Below are 10,104 nucleotides of genomic sequence, written 5' to 3'. Positions count from 1 at the left end.
ACATAGCCTTTATGAGTTTGAGAGATGACTTTGTTGTTCTTATGGGAAAAACATTATGATGAATGTCTTGTGTTTGTTGAACACGATGATGAATGCTGAAGACTTCGTAACTTTTTCTCAACACTTGTCTCTTTGTGGCCGACTTTTGTTCGATATTCGTATCTGTTTATCTACACATATCTGTGTATAATATGTAGTCCCCCAAGTGTTCGAGCGGTGAAGTATGAAGCCTCGAGCACTTGTTTATTTCTTTCTATTTTGGTCCTTTTCCTGAAACAGAAAAAGATACGGGACTCGGAGGTGTGATTATAGATGAAGACTGCCTAACTCGTGTGTATTTCCATCAGATTAATTGTAACCCTGGGCTGGGAATTTTAGAACACTCCATTTTGCCTTGCAGGTTGTGACTCATCATTTGGCACGAGTTAGGGTTTTTGCCTAGCATCTAAAATCGCTAGTAAAACTTTAATAATTCAAAAGAAAAAATTTTAACATGGCGATACCTGACCGTGGGTACTTTTTCAGAAGTAATACCTCTTTAAATGGACGACATTCCAATGTGAGGGTAAAACTTTGCCGTCCATTGTCTCCAACTCGTATGCTCCTTTTCCCGCAATGTCATGAACTTTGTATGGTCCTTCCCACGTTGGACTTAGCTTTCCTGAATTAGCAGCCTTTGCAGATTGGAACACCTTTTTAAGTACGAAGTCCCCAATTTTGAAAAATCTGAGGCGTGCTTTCCTATTGTAATATCGTTCAATTACTTGCTTTTGTGCTGCCATTCTTATCAATGCAGCTTCTCTTCTTCCTTCAAGCAAATCAAGGTTGACCCGCATCTCTTCATCATTAGATTACTCCGTTGCCCGAACGTACCGTGTGCTTGATTCACCTATTTCAACTGGAATTAAGGCTTCCGCACCATAAACCATTGAAAATGGTGTTTCTCCAGTGATTGTTTTTATCGTTGTACGATAAGCCCATAATACTCCAGGTAATACCTCAGGCCAATTATTTTTTGAATCATGTAACCTCTTCTTCAAGTTGTTGATAATGACTTTGTTAGTGGATTTCGCTTGTCCATTACCCACTGGATGGTATGGCGTAGACATTATCCTTTTAATCTGCCAACTTTGAAGAAATTCTGTGATTTGAGCTCCTATGAATTGTGGTCCATTGTCACACACAATCTCCTTTGGTGCTCCAAAGCGGCATATTATATTTCGCCATATGAAGTCTTTAACTTCCTTCTCTCGTACCTGTTTAAATGCTCCTGCTTCTACCCATTTAGTGAAATAATCTGTGAGTACAAGTAGAAACTTTACCTGACCTTTTGCTTGTGGAAGTGGACCTACGATATCCATTCCCCATTTCATAAAGGGCCACGGGGCTATAACAGGGTGTAGTAACTCAGCTGGTCTGTGCATATTGTTGCCGTATCTTTGACATTTATCACATTTGGACACGAAACTGTTTGCCTCTTCTTCCATCTTAGGCCAATAATATCCTGCTCGAATCAATGTTCTTACCAGCGACCTTCCCCCTGCGTGATTTCCACAATGTCCTTCGTGCACTTCCCTCATCACATATTCTGTTTGAGAGGGTCTGAGACACCGTGCTAGTGGTCCACCAAACATCTTTCGATAAAGATTTCCTTGATAAAAACAGTATCGAGCGGCTTTTTTGCGAAGCGCGTGAGCCTTCCCTTTGTCAATAGGCACGGTTCCGTGCTGTAAAAAAGCAATAATTTCGTTTCTCCAATCCCATGTTAGATGATTAAAATTTACCTCATTCTTATCAGGTTCGAGAACGGAATGAAATAAATGTATGACTGAAGCATTTGCGTTGTTTGCTACGTCAGCTGCAGATGCGAGATTAGCTAAAGCATCTGCCTCCACATTCTCATCTCTTGGGATCTGCATTACCTTCCAAGTTTGGAATTGCTTAATTAGTTCCCGTACCTTTTCGAGATATTCTTGCATTCGAGTTTCCCTGGCTGTATAAGTCCCCAGCATTTGATTGACCACGAGTTGAGAATCACTCTTGATTATAATTTGTGTTATGCCGAGTTCTCTTGCCAATTCCAAACCTGCAATTACAGCTTCGTACTCTACTTCATTGTTAGTTATAGAATGACATTTTATAGCTCGCCTAATAATTTCACCCGTATGTGGTATGAGAACTATACCCAGACTTGCTCCTTTTATATTGGATGATCCATCAGTGAATAAAACCCAAGTCCCTGGGTTTGCACCATTAAAAACTTGTAATTCTTTTTCTGCTTCTAAATGCATCCCCTGACTAAAATCAGCCACGAAATCAGCTAGTACTTGAGATTTTATAGCGGTCCTGGGTTGATAAATGATTTCGTATTCACTTAGTTCTGTATCCCATTTTGCTAATCTTCCTGACAGTTCGTGTTTATGCAAAATATTTCGAAGCAGAAAAGCAGTAACTACAATAATGGGATGACATTGAAAATAAGGTCTTAATTTTCTAGATGCCATGATCAAAGCTAATGCTAACTTTTCTAGCTGAGGGTATCATGTTTCAGCATCTAATAAGGACTTACTTACATAATAAATAGGAGATTGTTTACCTTGGTCCTCACGGAGTAAAACATCACTTACCGCAACTTCAGATACAGCCAGATAGATGAGAAGCTTTTCTCCCACCTTTGGTTTTGCCAATAACGGTGGTTTTGACAAATAAGCTTTCAAATTTCTAAGGGCTTGTTGACAATCTTCATTCCATTCAAAATGATCTTGCTTTTTGAGTGCAGAGAAAAACTTAAAACACTTTTCTGAGGATTTGGAAATAAATCTCCCCAAAGCTGCAATTCTTCCCGTTAATCTTTGAACTTCCTTTTTATTAGTAAGGATATCAGGGATTTCTTCTATTGCTTTGATCTGAGAAGGATTTACCTCAATACCACGGTTAGAAACAAGAAAACCCAAAAACTTACCTGACGCAACTCCAAATGCACATTTTTCTGGGTTGAGTTTCATATTAAATTTTCGCAAAATTTCAAATGTAACAGATAGATGAGAAATATGATCATGAGACTGCTGGGTTTTGACGAGCATATCGTCTATATATACCTCCATTGTCTTTCCTAAATGTTCTTGGAACATTTTGGTGACCAACCTTTGATAGGTTGCCCCAACATTTTTGAGACCAAAGGGCATTACTTTATAACAGTAAGTCCCCCTGTCTGTGATGAAAGAAGTTTTTTCTTCATCACTAGGGTCCATTTTAATTTGGTTGTACCCTGAATATGCATCTAAAAAACTTAAAAGTTCATGTCCTGCAGTTGCATCAATTAATTGATCTATATGTGGTAAAGGAAAAGAATCTTTTGGACAAGCTTTATTAAGATCTGTATAATCTACACAGACTCGCCACTTACCATTTTTCTTAGGTACAACAACTGTGTTGGCTAACCAATTAGGGTACTTTACCTCGCGGATTGACCCAATTTTTAATAGCTTTTGGACCTCATCTTGAATCACCTGGTTTTTGAAAGCCCCTTGCTTTCTTTTCTTTTGCTTTATTGGTGTAAAGGATGGGTCTTCGTTTAATTTGTGAGTCATCACATCTGGTGGTATCCCTGTCATGTCAGCATGGGACCAAGAAAAACAGTCCACGTTAGATTTTAGAAATTCAATTAACATACCTCGTATGTTTGAGTTTAAATTAGCTCCAACATAAACTTTCCGTTCAGGCCATTGCTCAAATAATATCACAGCCTCGAGTTCTTCGATGATTGTTTTGATATTTTCATTCTCCTCAGGTTCTTGAATTGTATCAGGTCTCGAGTCTAAATCTGTTTTCTCTCGCTCAGTTGAGGTTTGATTGCTGACACCTTCAACTGTTTCCTGTAATTGCTATTTTTTTTTGTTTACGGTGCTAGTATCTGTTACAATGTTGATACTCCTCGCTATTTGCTGATCCCCTCAAATTTGACAAATCCCCCACGGTGATGGAAATTTAATAACTTGATGTAGAGTTGACGGAACAACATCCATATCATGGATCCAATGCCTCCCCATGATCATATTGTAGGCCATTTCCATATCAACTACCTGAAATTTAGTTTCTTTAACAACACCTGCAGCAAAAGTTGTTAGAATTACCTCTCCTTTTGTTACCACACTTGAATTGTCGAAGCCTGACAAGGTATGCGCCTTGGGTATCATTTTGTCTTCAGCTTGCATTTCACGTAATACCCTTAGTAGTATAATATTTACGGAACTCCCTGGATCAATCAAAACTCGTTTTACATTAGTATCATGTACAAGTAAAGATATTACCAGTGCGTCATTATGAGGGGTGATCACTCCTTCGGTATCTGCATCATCGAATGAAATACTTTCATTATCTAAAACCTACCGTACCCGTTTCCCGTGTGTAATTGTTACTTTAGAAACCTTGTTGGAAGCTGTGTAGGTTATGCCGTGAATATCTTCTCCCCCACTTATCACATTCACTGTTCTCTTGGGTGAAGGAGGCTTTGGTGGCTCTTGCCTATTTTTCATATAGGCTTGTTTACCTTTTTCACTAAATAACTCAGTGAGGTACCCTTGCTTCAATAGATGATCCACTTCACTCTGCAAGAATCTACATTCTGAAGTTTTGTGCCCGTGATCATTGTGGAATTTGCACCAATGATCTGGATTGCGTCTATTTGGATTTGACCGCATCTCTTTTGGCCACCGCACCTTATCTCCCATACTTCTCAAAACAGCCACGAGCTCGGAGGTAGTGACATTAAAGTTATATCCACCGAACCGTGCCTTTAATCTTCTGTCATCATCTCGCGACTCTTGTCTGTTCCGATCATTTCTGAATTTCGATGAAGAACCAGAGTCCCTATTCCTCGATTTTTGATCATATTGCTGGCTATCTTGTTTTGACCGTGGGTCTTTTCCTACAGGTCCCATATATGGATCGTACCTGTTTTTACCTGATCTTTTTTCGGTTTCTGATCTTCTGAAATCACCCCTTTCTTCATGATGAAACTTAGGTACGGTATCTTCTTCAATTCGCAGCTTCGTACTATACCTGTTGTAAACATCATTCCACGTGGTTGCAGGGAATTCTCGAATGCTTTCTTTGAGTCTTCTCGTGGCTTCAAAACTTTTGTCATTTAAATTACTTGCAAAAGCTATTGCAGCCCAGTTGTCAGGCACGCGGGGTAGAGTCATTGTTTCACACTGGAATCTATCAACAAAGTCTCTGAGCAACTCTGAACCTCCTTGTTTGATTTTGAAAATATCTTCCATTCTTTTCTCAACCTTTTGTGCTCCCGAATGTGCTTTAATAAAAGAATCTGCAAGCTCAACAAAAGAATTTATAGAATTTTTAGATAAAAGAGAATACCAGGTTAATGCACCCTTGGTGAGTGTTTTTCCAAATTTCTTGACCAGTACTGATTCAATTTCTTGTTTGGTCAAGTCGTTGCCTTTTACGCCTGTTGTAAATGCAGTCACGTGGTCACGTGGGTCTGTAGTACCATCATATTCGGGATGTCAGGCATTTTGAACTTTTTCGGAATTGGAAGGGGAGCAGCACTTGGCTTCCAAGGTTGTTGTGAGTATTTGTCCATGTCAACTCCTTTTATTACAGGCGAACTCCAGGGATTTGCTCAATACGTTCATTTTGTTCCTTAATCTGTTTCTGCAAGGTTAGTACTAAATTTTGCAAATAGGAATTATTTGAATTACCTGGTTCCCCTTCCTGTGGTTCACTGATGATTCCTCCATTTCCAGAATTAACAAGACCAGAACGGGGATTCTCCAATGTATTATTATTAGGAGTTGGTGTGGGTGGTGCAGCAGGCAATCGACTAACTAGAGCCTGAAGAGCTTTGCCGACATGTGCATCAATTAACTTTTGTAAAGCTTCATTTGTACCACCTTCAAAGTGTTCAGATTGTTCTTGTTGATCAGCACGAGATTCGGGAGTGCCTTCACGAGATTGACGTGGTGAATTTTGAGGGGAGGGAACCACTTCAATGTTATGTAAATCTCCTTGATTTTGATGGATTTGATTTTCAGGGGTTCCCAAAGTGTTTTCATTGTTATTGTTGGTGTTGTTGTTTGACATGGTGATAACAATGGACAAGATGTAGCTTAAAAGAAAAGATTATCAGATTCCCGGTAACGGAACCAATTTGTTTAACCAAAAATCTGAGTCTTTGGTCAAAGCTAGAAAGAAATTCGGGTTACTGATAATCAGGAGACAAAAATAAAATATTTTTGAGAATGAAGGTAAAACAGTAAATAGTTTTGTATTTCAGTAAGATCTTAATAGTATTTTTTTTGTACTTACAGATGTTGAGTCTCTCCTTTTTATAGTTGATTCTAGGAGAAGATATAATGCCTTTACCTTAATGAGGCAATTATGAGCAATAAATGATATTTAAAAGAAACGTTACAAAATCATTTCTATTTAATTCAGATTCTCTAACGTATTTGACATTTAATGCTGTATTTAAACTCTTTTACGTCATCAGATTCGTATCTTCAACTTCTTCTGATCTTTGATCTTTAAATGACTCGAATAGGTACGAGACTCGTACCTACTTTAGTAACGGTCCACACCTATGTTGCTTTCTTTTCCCCTATCTGTTGTCGCCCGTGCCTCTTGGCTATTTATTGCGTTTTGACCTTTTGACCAGTCCACGTGTCATGACACGTCATCTTCAATATTCAGACTCAGTTTTTTCCCAATACAGTTAGAGTCTTAGTAGCGACCTACACGAACGGTGTAACGATTGCCCCGCTGTCTCCGACATGGACCCGGTGAAATTAATTCTCCGTGAAGATGCGGAGTACCAACCGCTATTTCCCACCTTATAATGTTGTTCTTATTTTTTCCTCCTCTACCCTTATATATACTATAAAAAAAATTAAAAAAAAAATGAGACACCAACCATGCTACTTCAACATTTCTCTAAGAAGAAACTTCTTACATTGCTCTTTAATACGTTGCAAAAAAGTCCTAATAGGGAGTACTTTGATTTGTCTAATGTTTAAGCGGAATTGATATTTTGAAGGGTAGGGCAGTGACAAAGGAGGCAGAATCGATAGGAGTAAAAAAAAAAAAAAAAAAAAGAAGGTGAACACACTAAAAATCCAAGAAGCTTCAATATCTAATATTATATATATATCAATTTTTTTTAACTTTATATGAACATTGTAATTTTTCAGCAAAAAGGTTCGATTAATCCTCTTCTGCTCCTCTAGCTCCACTTTTGGGCAGAGTGGTCAGTGGCAGATCCACGTTTAACAAAGGAGTGACACCTCTTAGCAAGAAAATTATATTGTATTGCTATATAGAATTTTTATTTAATATCATATATACCATATATTAGCTCCCTTTTAATTTTTTCATATATTTAATTTTTTATATTGTGTGAAAATTCTCAGCAGGGTGGTAGAGGAGACAGGGGAAGAGGCAAGAAAGTAATGCTTAGCTGAAAACTCACATCGTTAACCAGTTAAAAGGTACGTAGGGGAAACAGCAACTAACAAAACATTGGCCTGTCTGCATTACTACATAACAACAGCTAAAAGAAAACAAGTCATTTTCTCTACACTTTTCAAAGGCAAAAGGACTAGAGACATGACTCCACTCTTAACCATTAGCATGTGCATCAATCATGGTGAGGAAGTCACTTTTCTTTATTCTTTTTTTTTTCAGTTAAACTATTCGGACTCTTTATTAATAGTTTTACATTCTGAATTTAATGAAAGCTTATGCTACAATAAGAAAAGAAAACACGTTTATATTACGAAATCATTGAGCCGTATATACAAAGGGAAAGGCGTTGGTAAGGAATACATATTAGGTGTTGATATATAGTAGTAGTAGACCGTAAGAAATGAAATCTTAAACTGTGGATGGAGACTATACTAAAGAACAAAAAATCTTGAGTAAGAAAAGAAGCCATGAAGTTGAATAAGGAGGGAGAGGCCTCTAGTTGGTGTTGGGATCAAAATCATCCCATTACAACCCTAGTGTTACTTATTCTCATCTAACTGTCACTATGTAATTAAAAAGAAAAGTATACTTGCGAAGCACATAGGATTTCTGTGTGGAATCAATTAAACACAGATTGATATTGGGCTCTCACTTTATTAGACATGCATCATGACCCTTGTATTATGCAGTGTCTCAATATCAAGGACACTCAAGGTCCCCACCTCCAAGATAAAAAAGGAATATAGAAATCAAAAGAACAAAAATACCCCACTCCTTTAGGCTCTATTGCAAAATGCTATTCTCACTTTATGTTACATCATGCTTATATGTATTGCAGGACATTATTAGCTTATGAGCTTCTCTATTGAATTCTCCTTACTGTAAGCTCTTTTTATCAGTAAAATGAAACCTGAGAGCTGATCTTCATCTCTTTCCAATGTTTAACACAGGGCTATATATATTGCAGAATGGAGACTTTAAACAAGGGCCGAAGACATAAAATCTAAATAAAACAGTGATAATTTGGAAACTAAAAAATGGGAGATCAATGGTATATATAGTAGAGTATGTATCGCGTGGCCCCATCCATGCTGTTTCTTTTTTCGCCATCCCTAGGTGGGCCCACGCGATCCGGCTAGGGAATGAGACTTCCATCTCTCACAATCTAGTGCCTAACGTTTTAAAAAGCAATGCAAATATTTTAACTGATAATAGGGTATAATTACGTATTTTATGTCGTTTATTACACTCTGATTTAATGTATTTTAATTGAGTTTGTGCTTTAATCGCTAGTGTTTTGCACTAATTGTGTGTTTTATGCCTTGTAGGAATGATTCCGAGCTATGTAGATGTTATGGAATGAATTCAAGTGATTTGGAGCTTTAAAGTATGAGTAAAAGCCCAAGGAATCAAGCCGGGATTGTGTTTGGAGATCAAGTGATGATAGAGCAACGAAACGAAGAATCGAGTAGACATATTGTATACTGTCTAGTAAAATGCACATAACTTTTCGCTCAGAACTCCATTTAGGCTCCACAATATATGGTTGGAAAGCTAACTCAAAGGAATACAACTTTGTTTTACGTTTTTGCAAATTCCAGCAGAACAAGGTGAAAAGTGCGTGGCCGCACAAATGGGGCAGAACACTAGTTAAAATCCGCGGTTGATCCGCGGCCGCGCACGTCTTGTCCGGGAAAAGTGTCCTTTTTCGTGTAGGAGAAGGTATAATTGTTTGGGCCCGACCCTACTTTGTATATACTAGTTTTAGGGTACGCGCCTTGCGCGTGTACCCCACAATAATAAATATAAAATTTTAAAAAGTTACATAAATAATAATATGCTTGAGTTATAAAATAAAAAATATAAGTTCATGACAATGATGAATGTATGGTTTTAGCCTTGTGTTTGTGGTATCATACTTAATTTTTCCCCAAATTGTAATGTCATGTTTATTATGGATATATGAATCATTTTAGAGCTGAGAGATTAAATTTTGAAAGAAGATTCGTGTCATGGGAGAAAATTTTAAGAATAATTTCATGCATTTCTCGCGTTATGACGATTATTGCCTTTTTTAAAATGTATCTCTAGACTTTTTTTTTTCCAGAAAATTGACTCTTGAAACATTAATGAAATCACTAAAAGTAACTAAAATTCAAAGTAAAACAAATATGTTGTAGTTTCCGTCTAAAAGTTCTCGTGTTGTTAGGAAAAAAAAATATACGACATTTCTTCTGAATAAACATTTTAATTTTTATTATTTTATAAGGTAAAATCTTAATAGATTTTAAAGCCTTAAATTTTAGACTTTCTATCTAGTTTAAATAAGGAAAGATTTAATAATCATATTTTTAGTTTTTTTTAATGTGCTAAATATTAGAAAAAATTATTAAATAACTACTTTGTCCGGTGTGAATTCTACTTTTAAGACTAAAAAACGCGAACAACATTTCACTAAGGACCTTCGTGCTTTTAATATAACTGCTATTAAGGTACGGGTTCTGCGCATATCCATATTAATGAGTATATAATTTTATAAAATTATACAAATATTAGTAAACAATGTGTTAATTGAGTTATATAAAACAATAAAAAAAAGTGTCAATTCATTATTATGCT

This window comes from Nicotiana sylvestris, chromosome 12 (genome assembly GCF_000393655.2).
Source record: "Nicotiana sylvestris chromosome 12, ASM39365v2, whole genome shotgun sequence".
Lineage (NCBI taxonomy): Eukaryota > Viridiplantae > Streptophyta > Magnoliopsida > Solanales > Solanaceae > Nicotiana > Nicotiana sylvestris.
The sequence above is the reverse complement of the archived record's forward strand: the minus strand, read 5'-3'. Positions refer to the sequence as shown.